This window comes from Tenrec ecaudatus, chromosome 18 (assembly GCF_050624435.1).
Source record: "Tenrec ecaudatus isolate mTenEca1 chromosome 18, mTenEca1.hap1, whole genome shotgun sequence".
NCBI lineage: Eukaryota > Metazoa > Chordata > Mammalia > Afrosoricida > Tenrecidae > Tenrec > Tenrec ecaudatus.
The window spans coordinates 61,738,703-61,759,337 of NC_134547.1; the positions used below are offsets into that span (position 1 = coordinate 61,738,703).

General features: G+C 50.6%; 1 protein-coding gene across 5 annotated transcripts in view; it reads left to right on the top strand.

Annotated features, from left to right (window-relative positions):
- Positions 1-8,344: 8,344 nt before the first annotated feature.
- Positions 8,345-20,635, top strand: part of ZFHX3 (zinc finger homeobox 3) — a 257,660-nt gene continuing 245,369 nt past the window's right edge. For 3 of the 5 annotated variants that reach the window (XR_012780857.1, XM_075536905.1, XM_075536904.1), the window contains exon 1: positions 18,628-19,473. The gene's annotated coding sequence lies outside the window, so the exon portion shown is untranslated. Of the gene's footprint in view, positions 8,891-18,626; positions 19,474-20,635 lie in introns of those variants that run through there. The other 2 variants (XM_075536906.1, XM_075536907.1) reach the window with 2 other exon arrangements.

The window sequence follows — 20,635 nt, forward strand, 5'->3', positions numbered from 1 at the left end:
ACTTCTGGGAAGCATTCCCAGCCTGAAAACTCTTACCTCTGCTTGCCCTCTCACAACCAGACTCAACCTCCAGGGTTGGGCACTATGATCAACTTATTAGCCTGGTTTGGTCCATGATAAGCCAGAGGGGCCAACAAGTGCCCAAGGTGAAGGGACAAGGGTAGAGGGTGGTTAATAATGCTCCTGAGGTGTCCACCTGGGTGGAGCTGGAATCTGTGCTGTAAGTTCACACCAACCCTGCAACAAGAACTAGTAGGAACCCACCGGCCAAGGATGCCAAGGGGAAACTGAGGTACAAACAGTCTCAGGTCAAATAATGGGGGAAACAAAGGGTATGAAGTTCCTTCAGTGATGGTGGGGATGGGTGGATGAGATCCGCCCCCTCCCAGAAGTGTAAAAATGACAAAAGCCTGACTTTGGCAGTACCTGGAGGCCCAAGGCTGGGTGGTGCAGGAGGAGGGCCGAGGGCAGCACAGCACACGCACACCGCTGTTCCAGTTGGCAGGAAGCCTTTCCATGAAGATTGTAAGTTTAACCTTTAGCATTCAAGTGTCAGGGCTTAAGTGTCCTTATGAGCAATTCTTCCTGCTGTGGTGTTCCCAGACTGCAGGAACTGGCCGGCACAAATCCGCAGCCTTTCCGTTTGCTTCCCTTTTGCTGCCCAGACAATTTGAGAGAGAGGGAGGTGCACAGAATCCAAGCCATAGTCAAGGCACTTGTGATCCACACTGTGAACTGGTGGTGCCACCTCTTCCTAGCCCTAAGTACCACCCCCAACTGCTTGTGGGCTGTGGACATTGATCTGACTGGGGGCCCAGGAAATGCCCAGCGGGGGGTACAGGGCTGCAGAAGCAAAGTGCTCTGCTGACCCAGATTCCAGCCTTATGATCTCCTGCCATGTCTGGATTGGGGAATTCCCCCAGCCCAACCCTGGGCTCTGCATCCCAGGGGGGCAGGGCAGGGGTACTGATGGCCTGAGAGAGGCAGGGAAATGGGTAGCAGGGTGGCAGAGAAAGAACCAAGCATTCAGGGGCCAAGGTGTTGGGGCAGGGTGGGGAGGATTGGGGGGCCAAAGGTGGGATAAGAGTGAGTTGGGTGCAAGGCTTGAGGGCAGCAAGATAGGGGCAGTAGGTGGTGCGCCAATTGTCCCCCCTTCCTCGCAGGCCGGGGCCTTTCCCAGAAAGGTCGGTTCCCCATCCAGCCAAAGGGGTACAGGGCCATGTCAGGCTCACATCTTCAAGGGGTGCCCTGGCAGATGCTTTAGCGGGTTGTGTGCTCTAGGGCTGCTTCCTGGCAAGCAGGAGGGGAGAGGTCCATCAAATGGGACTGGGGGTGCTTTGCTTCAGGTGTTAGTCAGTGCCTCCGGGACAGTGGCTGGATCCCAATGGGGAAGGTTCCTCTGGCTCTTGGGCTGTTGGGGATAGCGCTGCATCTCTCTAACCCAGGGGTCTAGAGAGGTACCGGCCCGAGGGCCAGAGGAAACCGGCATACTATGTCCCTGCTGTCTGGCTGAGCCTGGGAATTAGCCTCAAAAACCGCAGCTAGGACACGCCCTCCTGTCCCCGGCTTACAGCCTGGGCCACTCAGCAGGGATCCCATCCGCTGGAGCCCCAGTTCCATAGCATCCAGCTGATAAACCAGCCTTCCTGTTAATCTGTGTGGGCCCCAGATTTCGTGGTATCTGCACCAGGGAAGATCGGATTCGCCTTTTTCTCTATTTCTAAGAATGGGAACAAACGAATTGGAAAATGTTTGCTTTGGAAAAGAATCTGTTCAATGTCGTTTGTTGCTTAAATTGTCCCTGGAATTATTTTTCAGCCTCATTTGAAAATGAGAAAGAAAGTTAGTGCGCACCCCAAACCTTGTTTCTCTTATACTGTCCACTTAGACGTGCAGCCCGTTCTGGATGACGTTTTAGGGAGGGGAGAGCGAAATAGAATGGGAGGAAAGGGGGCGACTGGGGGTCTCGCATTCTAATTTCCATTACAAGCTTGGAGGAGACCCGCACCAAAAAATAAAAAAATCAGGAAAAGGTAGTTCATCCACTACCGATTTCCTTCGTTTCAAAGATTCCTCGCACCCGTTCAATCAGAAATATTATGGTGCTAGGTGTTTCTCAAGAAAACCGTGCACATGTCTCTTTCAGAATATGTACATGCTATAGATCACTTTTTACATTTCCCAGCAGAAAAAATTGGAGGTAGGGGCGTATTCAATCCCCTGGCCGTAACGGAAGCCAAGCCTGCATGCAAGAAATTCAGGCAGGCACCTGGAGAAGTCTGAGGCGCGCATCCCTCCATTAATGCTCGCCCCGTGTGTCTCCAAGTGTGCGTATCAATACCACATAGGACTCTCGCCCCACGCCCAGCTCTGATGTGCTGTGCTCAAGTGGGCGCCAGGTCTCAGTGGCCCGTTGCAACCCTGCTTCCAAATCTCGCAGGGCTATCTTTTTTTTTTTTTTTTTGCTTCGGACTAGCGAGCACACCTCCAAATCCCTCAGGGGAACCTAGCTGGACCCAGTGTCCTGGCCCCTAGAGTTGTTCACTTTGTTGCATTGTGAAGAGGTGAGTTCTCCCTCTTCATCTTCCACTCCTACCTTTAGATGTGGTCCAAACTTCTGGTACCCCTCTACTAAAAAGAGAAGCCAGCGCCAGCGGCTCTGCGTGCGGATGTTGCGGACTCCGGAGGGCTGTGGGCTCTGAGGTGCCTCCAGCCCCTCCGTGGATTTCAGATTTCCATTGCAAAGAAGCCAAGGGAACTGGGAATGGGACTCAAACCCAGGGACTAATTGCCCTGCATTTTCACAATGCGCCATGTATTCAAAATGAAGGACAGGCTTTATCATTTGGAACTCTTTCAAGGACCTGTGCGCTCTAAGTTTGGTGCTAATTCTTTAAAGCTTGTGTGTCTTGGAAATAGGGAGAAGGAAAAAGAAACAGAACAGAAAGCAAGAATGAAGCATACCCACAATCCGTGTACTGGGGATGACACTCCAGAGTAGGTCCTGGTCTCTTTTGAATCTTCGGGAGTTCAGAAGAGAGACAGCGCGAGAGAAACTCGTCTGTTCCCCCTTGCCCCAGGGATGAAACCTCTGGAGATTCAAGTGGCCAATTTGGTTTGCTGTCCGTGCTTTGGAGCCTCTAGCAGGGTTAGGGACAGCGGAGCTCTGAAGGCAGACCTCAGCTGCCTCCTGGACCGGCTGGTCTTCTCGGGGCCCTGGAAGCAGAGGCTGAATTTGGGGTGATTTGTCCTCATTCAGGCAGCTGGATCGCTGGGAGCACACTGATCAGACGCCCCTGTGGCACCCCAAAACCCTATCCAAGGACCCCCTAGTCATCTCACCTTTTTTCTGTACCCCAGCTGCCTCCTGTATCCCCTCCCCCCATCTAGATTTAGCAGAAACTCCTTTTTTCTGAGAGTAACTTTGTGGAAGAACTGGATGCCTTTGCCCTAAATGCCCAACTTTGTGGGGGCAGATTTGGGAAGGTGCTTCTGAATTCACACTAGTTTTGTGGGCCTTCTGCGCTCCCCCAGAGCCCAGGAATGAATCACCTGGGCTCTGGATGCCTCACCTGGGCTCTGGATGCCCTAGCCAGGTGCGCCAGGCGCTGCGCTAGGACAAAAAAGAGACTTCAGACACTTTGCTCTTTTTCAGTTGACGGCCCCAGAAACGAAGCGGAATTTGGTTTTTGGTTAGCTTTCAGGCGTGAAAAATATTTTGACAAAAGTCTGCCCCAGGCTGCCTGGAGTTGGGAAGGAGGCAGCTCTAGCTGGAGAGACTGGACACGAAAAGCAAGTATCTGCAAATAATGGGCGCCACTGTGTACATCTGCTCCCGACTGTGTTCGCTTTCCCAGGAGCTGTAGCTGACACCAAAACTCCCCCAATCTGCCAGCGGCATCCCTGCTTGCCCCAAGAGGGGGTCTTTTGTACCCCACCCCAGCTGTTCCCCCTCTGACTGATTGCTAGTAAACTTTGGGATCTGATGGTACAAGGCACAGTGGTTTAATCGCAGGGCAGGGCCACGGATGGAGCAATTGGGGATGTTAGGATTACCTACCCCCCCCCCCCCTAGAAGCAAGGGGAACCATTCAATTTACTTTAAGGTTAGGAGTGAGCTAGGGCCGGGGTCGGGGGTCCGGTGGTGGGAGTACCGCGCCTGGCTGCCCTTCTCTGAGTCTCGGTCCTGTTGTACCCTCCCTACCTCATTTTCTGCCATTTCCAGAGGCAAGAGAAAGGTGATGCCGGACTTGACCCCTAAATCACAGCTGCCGGTGGCTGCACCTCGCTCAGCTCCGGGATGAGCGCAGTCCCTTCCCAGGGCTCGGTCAGCTTAACCCTTTCCTCCCCGCCAATGGCAGTGCCTCTGACCCCAGCCCCCGTTGTCGGGCAGCCAGCCTCCTCGCGGCACCTAAGATCCTGGGAAGAGACTACAAAAGGGCGAGGCTACAGGGCGCTTGGAGCCTGAGGCTTGGGCTGGAGCTGCTGGGGGAACCCAAGGAAAAGCGGGAGTGGGCGGAATGAGCAGGACTGTTTGTGTTAACTACCGAGACAGATGCACTTCGGCATGTCTGCATTTATGGAATCCATATGTTGTGGCAAATGAAAGCACAGCAACATGGACTAACAATAGACTTAGAATAACAATGCACATTCAAAAAGGGACCGGCGAGCTTTCTTCACCTGGCCACTCTTCTCTTAGATCTATCTCTAGACTAGTATAGAGAAGCGTCCTTTCAAGCTCTCTTGCTTACACACCAGGTTTTCTTTTTTCTCGACCCGCCCCCCCCTTCCTTTTCTTCCCTAGTTCCCCTGCAGGAGGAAACCCAGGGTCCCAAAGCTAGGCTCTTTCTGAGGGGTCTCCTTCGAAGACCCCCTTCCTCCTTAATGGTGGCTCATCACATCTTCAGCACCTAGACTGAATACATTGCACCCCCAGATTCTGACAGTGACAGGGGAGCAGAGCTTGACTTCATCATCCATACCTACTTCATCATTAAGCCACTATTTCTGTATTTTTGCAAAGTGGCTTGAGTGATCTGGAAACACAAACCCCCAACCAGAAAGCACAGGCACAGCTCTTAATACTACTTGCATTTAGGTACACCTGGTGTTTGTGTGTGTTCACGCACACAGATGCAAAGACATCTAAAGTCATCCAAATGGGTATTTATATACCCTTTATGCTTACTTCTGTACATGTGTATCTCCCCATGAAATGCACATGAACACAAGATTTAGCCTACCTTCCACTTTTCCCTTCTATTGTAAATGTCTTAAAATCAGGTTGGTCTGAAATTTCCTGCCCTCTTGCTAGCTAAATGAAGGATTTAGACTCCGAATTTCTTGATTTTTTTTACTTTGTCTGTAAAATAATCCATATAGATGCTGGATTATCGCTTAAGCATTATTCAATCATACGAGCTTGGTACCTCTCCTCCTTTGAACGAATTCACTCAGTAAAATTAGCATAAGTATTTACCAGAGTAAGCTGACATTTTCCTATATTGCAACATGGAATACATTTATATCCAGAATTTCTCCCCCAAATAGTCTATAACAGTGAAAGATACTGACTTCCCCGGCATTTTGTGTAAGAAGCATGCTGTAAGTTCACATCCACCACTATTTACAATTCTAAAAGAAATTATAGAGCATTTTTGTGATTGTTCTAGATCTACCAAGAAAGATTGAGTTTTGCTGCATTAAAAAGAGGGTGAGAAAGAAACTAACGGATAATGAAGATTCGTGAAGACAGATAAATAGGAAGCAAATAAGAACTCCTGAGGGTCTGCACAATTTCCCTTACCTGATGTATTATGGAAAGATTCAGAATTTACCAGTCTTCCTCCAGCCAGCTTACATTTTACACTGACCTGCACTTTGAACTGAAAAGGGGCAGGGAGGGGGGGTTGTGGATAAAGTGTTGCCAATGAAAATTTTAAAATAATAATCTGAAACCGGACAAACTGCAGGTAAAAATATACAACAGCGGCCATAAAGATAAATATTTATTTAATCAAAGCAGAAGTTGTGTTTAGACTGTAGGAATGTTTCATCCTTCCCTTTAAAAAAAAAAAAAGGCAAGAAAGAAAAAAGCCAGCGTCTCAGCAGGCTCCTGGAGAGTCCCCATTGTCCAGGGCTATCGAGAGCCCAGAATGGCATTAACCTCACAAAAGACACATTGTGTGGGGGACAAAAAAAGCCCCTTCTTCTACAATAACTTTTAGCTTTTTTATTTTTAGAAAATGACAAAGGTTTTGCAAGCACTGACTGGTGAAACCTGTAGCAAGTCAGGCTGGACTTGGCTTTATTGATCAGCTGTCCCGCATGGAAAAGCAGCCAGGAAAAGTTTGAATGGAAACCCAGATTTGGCTGAGAGAGAGAGGAAACCCCCGATTTTTCTCAAATGTATTTCTCTCCCCCCTTAAATAAAACAGCATTATTCCTAGAGTGAATTCAGAAGGCTTAGATGAGGTAACCCTGTAAAATCCTAAACCGGTTTTCTGCCCCTAGCCTTGACTAAGAAGCTGCATGTTGTAAGAGCATTGAGAAATCTCTAAAAATGAAGAATTACTTTCTAATCAAGCAGATTTCCCGATCCATTCCTAAATTCCTCCTAAAATAAATAAGGCAGTGAGGCTGGGGTGACACATTTCCCTCCCCACTCCCCCCGCCACCCCGCTAAGGAAAAACAAGTTTTAACACACTCTCACTTTCTCACTACCTGATGTTACTAATAATGTCTTTTAAAACATATATGTTTTCCCATTAGTTTGCAGATCGCTTAAAGTGCAAATTGCATTTTATTTTACTCTAGACAGTGTAATTTCAATGATACTAGTTCATATCCAGAACTTACACAGATACATACTTGTCATTTTGAAAAAAGCTACTGCAGTAGCAGTGATGCTGAGACTAGAATTTGAAGGGGGCGGGTAGGGTAGAAAAAGAGATACTCTTGGTCTTCCTGCATTTGTTTGCTTGCTTTTTGGAGGTACCCTGCACCCGCCTAAGTGATGGCTTTGATGTAGTGGGAATTGGTAAAGTAGCAGGGTCCCCGACTGCTGTCTTTGATTCCAGGCATCTCCTTTGGGCTCTGGTGGGATGTACCGCTCCTAGTCTTTATCTGAAACCTGTTCTCTCATTTCAAGCCCCTTGGCTTCCAGACTGCCCCAAACTCTTGGAAGTAGCTGGAAGCCTTTTTTTTTTTTTTTGCATTAGGGAAGGGGTATGTAATTTCCCCCCTTTCTACACTCTAGACCTTTCCTCGCTATTTGAACATATTGGCTTTCTTTCTTACGAATTTAGTCTGAAATTATTTTTCACTGCCTTTATTACATCCCTGCTTTTGATGGCAAAATAGCTTCCTGTGTTTTGAAAACATCTGCTTTCCAGGTTTTACACGAGAAAATTGATTTTATTTTTCTCTCAAGTCCAGCAAGGTAGAAAGTTGGACTTGTTTCCAAGTGTAAGTTTTCCTTTTTCTTGTCTTCCCTAAAGTTACTCCCATTCCATTCTGATTCACTTTACTCCTTTTAGTTCTTCCAGTCATCACTCTCCTTCCCCCTGCTTCTAAGGAACCAAAGAAGATTGATTGCATCTTATTTCAGAAGACAAAATTAACATACACGCATATATACGTTATTTTTCTGTAATCTATGGTACGTGTTAAAAGTTTCCTCCATATTTTCTTCATTCCTGCTCTGATTTGGGGGGGAGGTAATTTTCCTGTTTAAAAAGATCTCAGATTTGCAATTTAAAGTGGGCTTTATTCTAACTCAGCGGCTTCTCAGCTCTTTCACTTAAATCTCTGCTTTAAGCTGTCCCGCTCAGCTATTGCCCCCCCCCACTTCTTTGAAGATGTTCTCTTATTTAATTTAAACATTGCAGTGTTTGCCAAAAAAATTAAAAGAATGATTTTTTTCAAAAAGAAAAGAAAAAAGAAAGAAAAGGAAAAAAATCTTTAAAAAAAAATCTTAGCCAGGTTCCTATTGTTGCTTCTCTACATTTCAAGTCTCGGTGTGCCTGTGTGTGTGTGCGTGTGTGTGTGTGTGTGCGTGTGTGTGTCGTGTGTGTTTTTAATACATGCATAAACTTTTGGTGCCTCTCTCCCTTTTCCTGGGTTCTTCTCCCATCCTCTCTTCCTGCTCTCCTTGCCCTGCTCATCACTTTCCCCTGGTTTTTTTTTTTCCTCCCTTCCTCCCCTCTGCCTCCCTCCACCTCCCCCTTTTCTTTTTTTGCTGAATCTTATTGATCCAGAAGGTGGCTAATTAGCCCTTCCCGTCGTGCCTGGGTAATGAAGCACATGCGCACTGAATTAATCACAGCCATTTTTTGCAGGAAACTAATTAGCAGAATAAAGATCCAAAGACTTTTTTTTCTTTTCACTCATCAGCTCCCACTTCCAGCGCGTCCCCTCCGACCGCTGCAGCCGCCGCCGCCGCCGCCGCCGCCGCCGCCTCCTCCTCCTCCTCCTCCCGGCCGCAGCCGCCGCCGCCGCCGCCTGCTTTGCATCCCAATTACAGCCTAGAGCCGCTGCCGCCGCCGCCGCCGCTTCTCCTCCGTGGCCCCTGCCCGCTCCGGGGGCTGTAAACTCCCCGCCAACCATGCTGCTCGGCGGCAGCGGCGGCGGCGGCTCCGGCTCCCCGGCTGCGGCCGCCTCCCGCCCCGGGCTCCGCCGAGCGCACTCCAGCTCCGCCGCCGCCGCCGCCGCCGCCAGCAGCGCGTCCTCCGCAGCCGCCGCCGACCCCCGCCAGCCGCCGCTGCTGCCTTGATGGGCTCCGCGGCCCGAGCGCCTCTTTTCGGGATTAAAAGCGCCGCCAGCTCCCGCCGCCGCCGCCGCCGCCAGCCGCGCTGCTGCAGCCGCCGCCGCCGGAGAAGCAACCGCGTAAGTGGCAACTTTTCCCTCTTTTTTTTTTTTTTCCCGCCGCCGCCGCCTGCTCCTCCTCCTCCTCCCGCCGCCGCCCGGACGCGGGGCTCCTCGGGGCGCCGGGGCTGCTTTGCATGGGGCTCGTCCTGCCCCCTCCCGGCTCCCGCGCCCGGCCTCCGCCGCCCGCGCTCCCCGCGCCCGCGCCCTGCTCGCTCGCGGCGTCCCGCTCGCCTTCCCCCTGCGCCAAACTTTCTCTTTCTCTTCTTCCTCCTCCTCCCGCCGCCGCCGCCGCCGCCGCTGATCTCGGACGCCCCCTCCTCCCCGGCCCCCGCGCCGCCGCCGCTGCTGGCGACCCCCGGGAGGGTGGAGGCGCCCGGGGCGAGGCCCGCGCGGAGAGTTTGGAGGCGCCGCCGGGCAGGGCCGGCCGGGGCGCGGGCCGAGGGCGGGAGGGCGGCCGGGGTCCCGGCGCCGAGACAAAGGCAGCGGTCGGCGGGGGGGGGGGGTGTCCGCGGGCCGAGCGCCCCCGCCCCCGCCGCCCCCCAACTTTGCCCCACCCCGAGAGTCGCTAGGGCTCCGGCTGAGCCGCCGCTCGGGGCGTCCCCGGCGCGGAGCAGCAGCCGCTGCCGGCTGGGCGGGCGCCTTCGGGCCGGGCTGGACTCGCCGGGAACGCGGGAGCCGGGCCGGAGCCGAGGAGCCAGGAGGGGCAGAGGGTTGAGGCGGCCTCCCAGCCGCTACCTGTGCGCGCTCTGCGCGGCCCCACTGGCAGCGCCGCGAGCGCCCAGAGGGGGCTCTGCCCTGGACACCAGGGGCTCCCGGCGCTTCGGGGCCGCGCCGCCCGCCGGCCAGGGCCAGGGCCAGACCGAGCCTGGTGGCCGGCCTTGCCTCAGCCAACTGAGTTGAGAGAGAAAGACTTTTATTTTTTTCCTTTCTCATGTGAGTCTGGGACTGTTTACGTTCTGTTCCCCACTCTCACTCCCGCGACCACCTCCGCTGCCTTTTCCCATGTATTTATTTTCTCCTTGAATACAAAAAACATGTTTCTTGATTTTGCATTATGCATTTTAACGTGCATTCTTTTGCATATCTGATGGAGAGTGTGGTATGCAGGTGTATTTAAATGGGGTGTGGGCCCAGCAGTCCTGCCACTTTGGTAGTGATAGGACTAAATAGGTGCATCTTGTGGACCTCTGCAAATTAATCTGTTGCTGAGAATCTGACTTTTGCAGTGATGTTGTGCAAGGCCTTTGACTGTGGCACGTTCTTTGATTACGAATGCTTTCAAAAATCACCCACTCTTAACTTTTCCCCTTGTGGCCTTGAGGTAAGGCAAATATGACGATTTTTATTGATCTAAATTATTGAAACTTGATCTAAGGACTCCGGAAGAAAGAGTGCCGTTTGCTGGCCTCCAGTTCTAGTGACTTTGAAAGGGGGTTTTGTTAAGTACCTTTGAAGAATAAGACAAGGTGGTTGCTGTAATGCAAAGTACAGCACACAGATTCACTTTGGAACGAAAAAGACGAGCCCTTTCAGTGGGAATGCTTGAGCATTTACTATGTTTGCTTGGGGGGGGGATAAAATTACTCACCCTCCCTCCTTTGAGAGAATGGTGAGTTAAGATGAACTTATTTGGAAATCCTCAGGTAGAGGGCTGGGAAATGGGAGAGGGGAGAAGATTGATCACGATCTGCATAATCAATAGGGCAGCGTACTGCAGTCTTGTACCGACATTTACTGTAAATTTCTACAATATCTGCAGCGTGGGTGCTCCAGTGTGTCTTACTCGGCTTCTGAGAGCGGATTTACAGGCAGTGCAGCTATAATTGACTCCCCAGCCCTCTGGAACAATATAGAAGTCCAGACAAGAGTGTCTCATTTAAAAATTCCTTCATATTAGTGTGAATCTGTGTGTGTGTGTGTGTGTGTGTGTGCATGGCGATTTCTCTGGTACCAAACCCTCAAAATATAGGTAGCCTATGGGTTGAAGAGAGTGGGGAATATTGTGTGTGGGGGAGTTGGTGGTAAGAATTATCTCATTGAATTAACACTTCGGGGACCCACTTCTCATAATGTTAGATTTCTTTAGCTGGTGCAGGTAATGTAGGTTTCACAAATATAAGCCAGAGTAATACATTGTACATTGAAGCATTGTCAGAAGTAAGGGTTGTGTGTGTGCTTTCGAGAGTGTGTGTAAGATAGATAATACAGACAATTATCTTGCAGTTGTACTTGAAAGCTTGGTGGTAGGTGAATCCATATTTGGAGATGGTTTTGAAATAGTCTGGCAAATGGTGTATGAGCAGGATTTTGTAAGAAGTACATGGAGTCAGTTTTGAAAGGATTGTGATGTGGGGAGATGTGTGGGCAAGAGGAGCCACTCCAGGCCAGAGGCCTTCCCTGAGCTGTGTGTGTGTCTCCACTCTTCCCCCTCCCTGGGTTTAGTTTTTAATTACTTAATGCCGAAACGCACAGGGCTTATATAAATATTTGCAAATGCTCTTTCCTATTGATTTCTCTGAATAAACTGCCCTGCTCAGCTCCAGAGAAGCGGTGATTCAGATTTGTGGACTTTTTAAACATCAAAAAATTGCTGGAGGAGTGTTCGCCTGTGTATGTGTGTGTTTCTGGGTAGAGTTGTTGGCTTGAAGATTTGGGGGCCCTCCCCCCTGCAAAGATGAGTTCAGACTCTCAGTAGTGTGAGCTGAGAAAACAGGGCTGAGCTAACCCACAGCTAACCCACAAGCTGGCTGGAGTGAGTGAGTGAGTGAGTGAGTGAGTGAGTGAGTGAGTGAGTGAGTGAGTGAGTGAGTGAGTGAGTGAGTGAGTGTGTGTGTGTGTGTGTGTGTGTGTGTGTGGTGGGGGGAGAGGATTGGGTGTCTGTGTACTTGGGGAGTCTGAATGCATATGCATTTACTCTCACTATCCCCAGTCCCCCAATATTAAATATGGAACAGTTTTCCAAGGCTCAGGTGCCTGCCTTCCTCAAGGTCCCACTGAGTTTGAATCTGACTAAGGTGCTGGAATCCTGCAATGGTGAAATGAAAGAATATATAGAATGGGGTCAGGTCAGCTGCTCAGAGGCCAAAACTCCTGCAGCTGCTTTGATTTTATTTTGTGTGTGTATACTTTAGGCTCCTCCTGCCACGTTACAAATTGTGCCCCCCCCCATCCCTTTTCAGGTGTTTGCTTTGTAGCTTAAAGGCACCAGAGCCTCTGCCTGTGTAGCTGCCTGCTCCCAACAACAGAAAACCCACAACACAGAATCCAAACCAAAACACAGGAGGGAGGAGAGGGAAAAAACCCTATTGAGTTTAGGCAAATAAGGTTAGGTCTCCAGCTCGGATTACAAAGCAGCTTTGAATATGCAAGGCAGCATACAAGACCAGTTATTCCAGTTAAAACAAACTATTAAAAAAGAGAGAGAGAAAAGAAAAGGCATGTTTAGGTCCTAATTTGTTAGTACAAGGAAAAGAATCCCACATAAAACTGCCTCCCCCTCCCACCCTCTCCTCACCCTTTCCTGGCTTCCCTTAGAATCCACTCACCCTTTTCCGCTTCGCCTGCTGCAGAGGTTCTTTTATTAAAATCTTTTGGGTTCAGAAAGATCGCTGCAAGCAACACATTTTATGCCCCCCCCCCTTATCTTGGAGGAGAGTTGGCAGGGGTTCTGTGGTTTGCAGTTACACAATATGTTATCATGTTTTTAATCACTAAACCATTGCAGCGGTTATAGACTCACAGTCTTGGGGTATCACAGAGAGGAGCAGCGGTGGCGGTATAGCTGTATGTATGCTTTTAAATTACACCCGTGTAAACTGAGTGCGGCAGCTGTGAATATGGTCTGCAGACTTCAATCATCCAGCGCCCCCCCTCCCGTATTCTTTATTTTTTCTCAGTGATTTTTTTCTTCCAGTTGTTTGGTTTGCTTAAAATAATCTACCCCCTTCCCTGTATTCTTTGTCTCTGCAGTCCTGTCCCTCCTCTCAAAAGAGAAAAGGAGGGGTAAAACACCCTAATTTTCATTTCAACCCTCTAACCCCAGATAAACGAGAATTCAGACTCTTTGGATCTGCCAGGACGACAACAACAAAACGTGTGGGTTTTCTCAGGCACCCTCTGGTTTCCAGACTGACCTCCTGTGTGGGGATGATGGGCTGGTTGTAAATGAGAAAGTGGGGGTGGCGGAGGAGGGGGGCCAGGCTTGTGGTGCTGGCCTGGAACCTCGAAGGTCATGTCATCATGAGCCCACTTTCAGCTTCTGTTTTTCATATTATTATGTAACAGAATCCTTGGCAGCATTAAAAATTCAGTATTACAAGCTGATTGTAATGCTGCCTCATTAGACAGCACTGTCTGGCCTTGTATTAAGTGAAACACGGAACATGGCTTTTAGATTATAAACACCAATAAATATGAAGGAGCAGCAGAGGGGAGAAGAGTCAGCTGGGTCTTTTGGCCTCTTCTGGTTTTATTTCCCTCCCATTTTCTTCCCCTCTCCCCCTCATCACATCCCCTCCCTCCACTCCGTCCCCCCCACCCCCCATGATAACTGTCATCTGCTCTCTGGTTGGGATGCTGATGTGTAGACCCCTGGTGACATTTTAGGAACGCTTTTTATAGAGTTATCTTGTGTACACAAAAGGTTTGGAAGTTTGTTTTGTTTTGATCTGCAATAAACAGGTCCTTCACTTGGCTGATGTCATTTCCGTTCATATTTGAGTTTGTTTATTGTGCTTCTTCGCAGGTCGTCACATCCCTCCCCCCCACCTCGCTTTCCAGCCAGTCTGTGGCTGCCTGAGGAAGGGGGGAAGCCCCCTCCTAAGCAGCCAAGTCTGGGTTCAAAGGCCGAGGGGTCACGAGTCTCTGTCCGCCGCCGAAGCAGGCGGGCCAGGCGCTCCCAGCATTGGCTCTGGTTGAACACGCAGACATCAACTAGTGCTGGTATTTCCAGGCCATGTACTGTTTCAGCGTCCTTCTTTGTAGCACCCCACCCACCACCCCACCTGGCCACTGTTTCTAATACCGTTTTAATGTCCCCTCCCCTCGCCAGCCCCTCCTTGAAAAACAAAACAAAACAAAACTCCAACAACTCCAAACCAAGCCTGTGAGGATGACTTGGATTCAGTTGCACATCTGAAGCTGCTATTCCTGTGAAAAGAGGAAAACGTCCCAAAGCCACCCACCCCACCCCTTCCATCCCTGGGTTTTTGTTTTTCATTTGTTTTTCCGTGCTCTGTCTCTTCCCAAATTTGAAGCCGGACCACGAGATCCAGTTTCTCTTCTGCTGAGCTCCGATTGGAAACATACCCCCTCCTGCCCCCACCCCCCCCCCCAGAAAGTCAGGGAAGGAGAGAAAAACTGACACAGTAGGCCCTGAAGACTTTCCCTTTAATGGGATGATGGGTTTTAGGGTTTTTTTTTCTTGTTGTCTTAAAAATCTGATTGTTGTGTGCTTTTCGGTTTAGAAATAATGGGGCGAGAGGGAAAAGCAGTCATTAGAAGTTCTGAGCTGCTTTCCAACTAAGACGGTGAAAAATGAAGCCGCGCTGACACTTGGCTCTGTGTGAAAGCCCCGGTCAACCTCTCCCCCTCCCCTGGCCCTGGCCTTTTGTTCCCAGAGAAGGGAGCTAAGGTGCTTTTTCTCCCAGACCAAAGCCAGTGGGCACGGAGTCCCCTTGTGCCTTTAGATGGCCTTCTCATGGTTATTTTCAGTGCAGACGCCCCAGACAATTGCCCCAGGGAGACACAAAAGCAAAAACATTTGTCCTACTTTTTAACCTCTTTGTTTCAGTCTTCTCTCTCCCTCTCTCACTCACTCTTTCTTCTCCTTCCATTCTTTAAATTTCACAGTTTCTATTTCTCTGCAGAGAGAGCAGCATGAAGCACATTCTACCGCAGGCCCGCCGGTGGTGACTGGGGCAGCCTTGCTAGAAAGCCCGATTCTAAACCACTGGCTGACAGAGGAGGGGAGGCAAGATTCCAAGTCAGGCCTCCTAAGTCAGATTAGCCTAGATCCTGCAAAAAAAAAGAAAAAAAGTGCTCTACCAAAGAGATAAGGAAATGGGTCCCCGAGTTTTAGGGAGTAGCATGACTCGGTGCATCTTTTGTTTACCTTCTAGTAACCTTCCTGTACCCCAGAAATGGCCCTTGAAAAATGGGAGAATGGTAAATCTAAGAGAATTACATTAAAAACAAAACGATCTGGTCCTGGCTAAGATAGGGCATTTAAGTGATTGATCTTGTGTGTGAGGACACTCTTGGTGCACATACTGTGGAGCTGGCTCTGAGTTGAGGAAGGGACTTTAAAAACAAAAAACAAAAACTGATTTCTTTAGAGGGGCTGTATGTCCCCTTACCCCACTGCTCTTCCTCTGTTGTTTTTTTCCCCCTTTTTCCTTTCTTTTCCGTCCAACCTGCTTCCCCTCCAAGAATCCTGTGGTTGACACCAGGCAGGGCATGCAGGGACATGACAGTAGAGGTGACCCAAGCACCCACCTCTCCGGCCCCAAACAAAGCCCCTCTTGCGCCTGTCACAGAGAGACTCTTCCTGCCACCTTCTTCTTAAGTATGTCTGCCTTTTCATTAAAACCCGCAATTTCAAGGTTTAGAAACACAAATGTAAGAATCCCCCTGGGTATAAAGGTGTCGCATGGCAATTTTTTTGCCCTTTGAGAAATATTTTTGTATTTCTTTAAATAACAATAATGAGAGAGTGCAAAAGAGCTACTTACCTAGCATTTTAAAGCTGAATCAAGAAATCTCCCTTTAAACTTGGGCTTTGGAACTTGAAATTCATTTTAGTGAAATCTTTTCAGAATCGTGGCTTTCACAAATAGTTCTTCATTTGTATCTTGCACGTGTCACTGAGGGATCTGGGGTCTGCACTGTGGATGGTGAGCCAATAATAGGAAGAATGCTACATCAATGACTGGAGGGTGAAATTAATCTGCAGAATGAGCACGGTAGCAAGAGATAGAGGCTTTGGGGTTTGTGTCAGTTGTGCATCACAACGTGTGTAGACCGGGCCGGGGGCCACCAGGCTCCAGTGGTTGTAAAGGCCAGGATGGCTCTTCTGAGGAAAGCCTGCCTGCTTTTTGTCCCATACCCAGGAGGGCCTGGCCACCCAGCAGGTACCAGCCTCCCAAATCTCACTGGAGTTGAGAGGTAGAGACTGGCAGCTTGAGGCTGTGAGTCGCCTCCAGTGTTCCCTTGTTTATTGCGGGAACTTTTGGTTTGGATGTTTTGCCCTCCTCTGGCTTTTTGCTGCTGGTTTCCTTTGTTAAAGCCTCAACGTGATTTAAGCATTAATTTTTAAAACCAGTGTGTATATACAGTTTAATGAAATAGAAAGATGTGGAAGAAAACACAGATTTGTATACAACAACCCTGTTGGGTTGTGAAAATAAAGCCTGGGTTTAACTAGATGTCAGGACACTGCCTCCCCTGCATCTGAGCTCTGAGATCATATTTACCTTTGCTGAAGTGAAAGGATACAGAGATGGCGAGGGAGTGTGCGAGGTGGCGAATAACAGCAGGGTGGGCTCCTTGGGAATTTTTGTAATTTACCAGTCAGCTAAGCATTGGGGGCAGGCCTCTGGCTTGATGAGTGGGTAAGGGGAAGAGCAGGGAAGGGGGTTAGCACTCTGATTTATTTCAAAATATTTATCCTTTTGGCTACTGCTAGTTCTGCTTTCTAGATTAGTCTAGTCATGGAGAACTAACTGGGAGGGAAGAATCGCCCATTCTGAGAGTGAGTGCATTTGTCAACAGTGTTCAGGCTGGACAGATGAGACCGTCCCAGGTTGTTCCTGCTGGCCAGGGTCTGGGCATTTAACATCACACAGCTGCCCTCTGAAGGGCTGGGGGCTCTCAGAGCTTGAGGATGGACATTGTAACGCATATTTCAGAAGTCATGGATTCCCTGTGTAAGGGCTCAACTTGCAGATGTCCTCTGAAGAGGCATTGTTTGGTTCATGATAGAATTAAGCTCTGGTCCAGGCAGTACCCTTGGTTTTGGGCAATCTTTGAGATTCCTTGCAGGCTGCAGATGACTTACCTGGGTTTACCTGTTAAATTGTCCCCTGTAAAGGAGGCAGGCCTGACTAGGCCTCACCATGCAGATAGGTAGTACCCGACTAAGAGAGAAGTGAAGCCCAGGTACAATTTGTTTCTGCTTGTCAGGTCTCTGACATGATGGTGTCAGTGGCTTGTACTTGGGTCAGTGGGGTCCTCTACTATCAGGGCACACCCCCTGCAAGGCTCTCTGCCCAGGGTCTCTGTGTCTTGCTGCCAGCATACTCACAGCTTTGTTCTTTGAGCTTTCTAGTGTTTATTGATGATATGTATCTGTCTCATGATGTCATCTGCTCATGAGGTTGTCCCATGTTAATAAAAGTTAAGAGAAAGCAGCAAAATGGGATTTCCCTGGAGTGCAAATGTGCTCTCGGAGCTTCTCCCTTATCCGATGGCCTGCTAGTAGCTTCCAGGTAAAGAACAGGGCCGGAGTCCTCATTTTCCCGGCATCTCAGCAGCGTGCGCCACCACGTTGCTTGTGCTATTGCTAGCTTAATCTTCATGTATTATTCATAATCATTTTTTCAATTAAATTATTAATTGGCTTTCTTTAAGGTGTTCTCCGCTCCTGTGGCTAATATAAATAACTGTGTTTTGAAAACACCACCTGTTCTTGGGCCTGAAGTCAGGAGTCGTCTGGCCTTCAGCCCTGCAGTGGTTCCCTCTCCACACACACCCTCATTCACCAGGCCTGACTTTCTCACTTGTGACTGGATTTGGCTTGTGCCCTCCTTTGTCCCTAATCGAACCTGACTCCCTAGAAGGCCATCTTTTCTCCCAAGGCCCTAGTGGAAACATTTTGTTTTGCAGTATCTCTTTCTCACTTTTTTCCCACTGGACTAAAATGTAGAGAGGGGCAGCCAATACCCAACAGGTTAGATATTTATGTTCATTTGAATCCCAATTATACTGTGTAAAATCTCTTGCAGACGAAGACATGACAGTACTCCCCAGTAAAGCACCCCCTTTTCTCCTACACTCGTGTGTGCTTAATGCTAATACGATTCCATACGTACAGACAGCTCTGCGCCTTGTGAGCTTATTATATTTCTAACACTTGCACGGTTCATTATTGTGCAGTCAGAAAAGCCTCTCCATTCGGTGGGGGCCGGCTGGGGTGGGTAGCTTTCAGAGAGGAGGAAAGCAGGTGCCTTTCTGCTCCCAGAGAAAGGAGTGTATTCGGCCCAGGCATGGGATTCTGGCAGGAAAGGGGACTTCCGGTGAGATTTCTTCGGGGCTACCTTTGCCTCCCAGAATGGAAAAGGTTAATGGGGGGCAGGAGGGTGGGGGAGATATCAAAGTGCGAACAATTTGCGCTGACCAGCCTTGGTAGCAGAATTAATTTCGACCTCGGTGGTTGAATCCCCATACAGAAGGGTCTGAATTGATGTTCAGGGCTTTTAAGGCGGGTGTCCTCGTAGACTTCAAGCCCCACTGCAAACTGTCGCTTCTTTACTCTGCTCTTAGATTCCTTTCTTGCTCTGCCCCAGTCTCTTCTTTTTATCTTGCACTAAAAACTATCCTTACACTCTGTGGCGAGCTGGGGATGTTGTTAGAAGTTTCTGCAAACCGAAAACCAGAAGTGCGCTGAGCCGCATGCCATCGGATGGGTGTGTGTTTCAAACGCATTCCTGTCCACATTGGCCAATGTCCCTGTGCCGGAGTGGTCTGGCTGTGACGTGGATGAGGCCCAGAGATGGGTGGCTCGGGTTCCGAGGCCCCAGCCCCCTCTCGGTGGCCTGGGGTGCGTCCCTTTCTTCGCTTACGGTTCCAGGCCAACCCCTGACTTGATGAGGGGTCAGCGCCTCCGAGCAGTTCCCGGGGCGTCTCGGGCACAGCCGCCCAGGACCCATGGCTGCGAGCGCGCGGCCCTGGCCTGCCCGGAGGCCCGTGCCCAGAGCAGGGCCGAGCGCTGGGGCCGAGCGCGGCCGGGTCCCCGCGTCCCCGCGGGTGCGGCGGCCGCCGAGCTGCCCGGCCTGCGCCCGTCACGACTGTAGATGTCAGGCTTTGCCCGGGGAGCCGGGCGGCGGCGGGGCTGTGAGTTTCAAATTAACCTTCCGCTTTGTTGCTGTGTAATGTGGATCCCCGAAGGCCCCCCGCCCCGCCCGCCCCCCTTCCCCGGGCGGTGCGCGCTGCGAACTGCGAGTTGGGCTTCATTTACATAAAGCGATTCCGGGCGGGCGGGCGGCCCGGCGGCCGGTGAGGCAGCGGGTAGGCCGGGAGGAGAGCGCGGCGCCCGCGGGTGAATCCCCGCGCGCGCCCCCCGGGACCCTCCCTCTCAGGGAGGGGCGGGCTGCCAGCTCTGGCCTCCCCATGGTTCCCCCTCCCCTGCCTCCTGCCTGCCGGCTTCTAGCTCGAGCCACCTCGGCGCCCCCGGGGCAGCGGGAGGTGGGGAGAATGCCGCCTGGGGAGGGTAAGTTCGGGGCTTCGGTGCCGCTGGAAATTCCCGTCGTCGCGCCCCGCACGGCCCCCGGACCTGCGAGTGTCTCCTCCTTCCGGAGGTGCGCGGCGGAGGCTTTGTGTGCCAGGTGAGTGCAGCGCCCTCCCCCGCCGAGCCGCTCCTGCAGCGGCCTAGGGCGCAGGCAGGTGCTGGGAGTCTGGGCTGAACTTCCCATTCTCCTGGGGCGTGTGGGGGAGGGGCAGGCTGGCCGCACTTGAACTACTCGGCTCCAGTTGGACCCTACCTGGGGGTGCGAGCACCTTAATTCCGCTGAGTACTGAGCGGAGACCTGCGTCCCACCTTTCCTTCATCCCTCCATCCTGCCTGTCTGCCCTGTTCTGCTTTGGGATCGGTTCCTGCCTTCTGACTACTGGTTCCCCCCCCCCCCTTCTGACATTTGGAAGTTTGGGTTGCACTGCTGAAAATTGCACTCATTTCAACCCCAGTGAAGTCCCTGGTCACTTCAAAAAGGATGGAAAGCGTGGCCTGGGGTGCCGTGAGTGAAGGGAGCTGGGAGGCACCTTTCGGAGATCCTTTGCTCACCCTCTAATTTTAGGCTCTGGGCACTCTGGGGGAGGGGCCCTAGCGGGGTGGAGGGTGGAGAGCAAAGATTTTTGCTTTATTATAAGGAGGAAGAATGTCCAAGTAAGGCCAGTAGCAAGAAGAAAATAAGTATAAAACCGAAAGTAAGGATTGGAGGTGATTTTTTTTTTCTCTAGAAATTACTCCTTTCTGCTTTGGACTTACCTGTTGTCTAATGTTCTCTGGAGAACCAAGGCCGCAGGTCCTGTGAGGTTTGTGCCAAGAGCACTCTCCCCGGCCCAGTGTTACTCCCCGTGCTATGCAGAACATTTAAGCACCGAGCAGGTGAATCCAGGCAGGTCGACTGTACTTCTGCTCTTAACAGGCAGCAAAGGTTTCTTAGAAGCCCCTGCTAGAGAGGACAGCCAGCCACCTGGGGCACAGGGGAAAGGCCTGTCCTTCAGGCTGAAGCCTGCTCGACGGAATGTACCAAGACAAGGCCAGATAAACAAACTTAAACCTTGCAGGTACATAGTGAGAAAGTTACACGTCATCCTGTTTCGCCCCATGCTTTGAGATCCTTGGAGACAAGAGTCATGCCTTACAGAGTCTGGCTTGAAGCTTACTCCAGCCAGGGAACTTGGTTTGTGCGCCATCAGCAGCAGGTGCGAGTTTGCCGAGTTGGCCCCTGGAGCCCCCTCATGCCTGAATTCAGGAGGTGTCAAAGT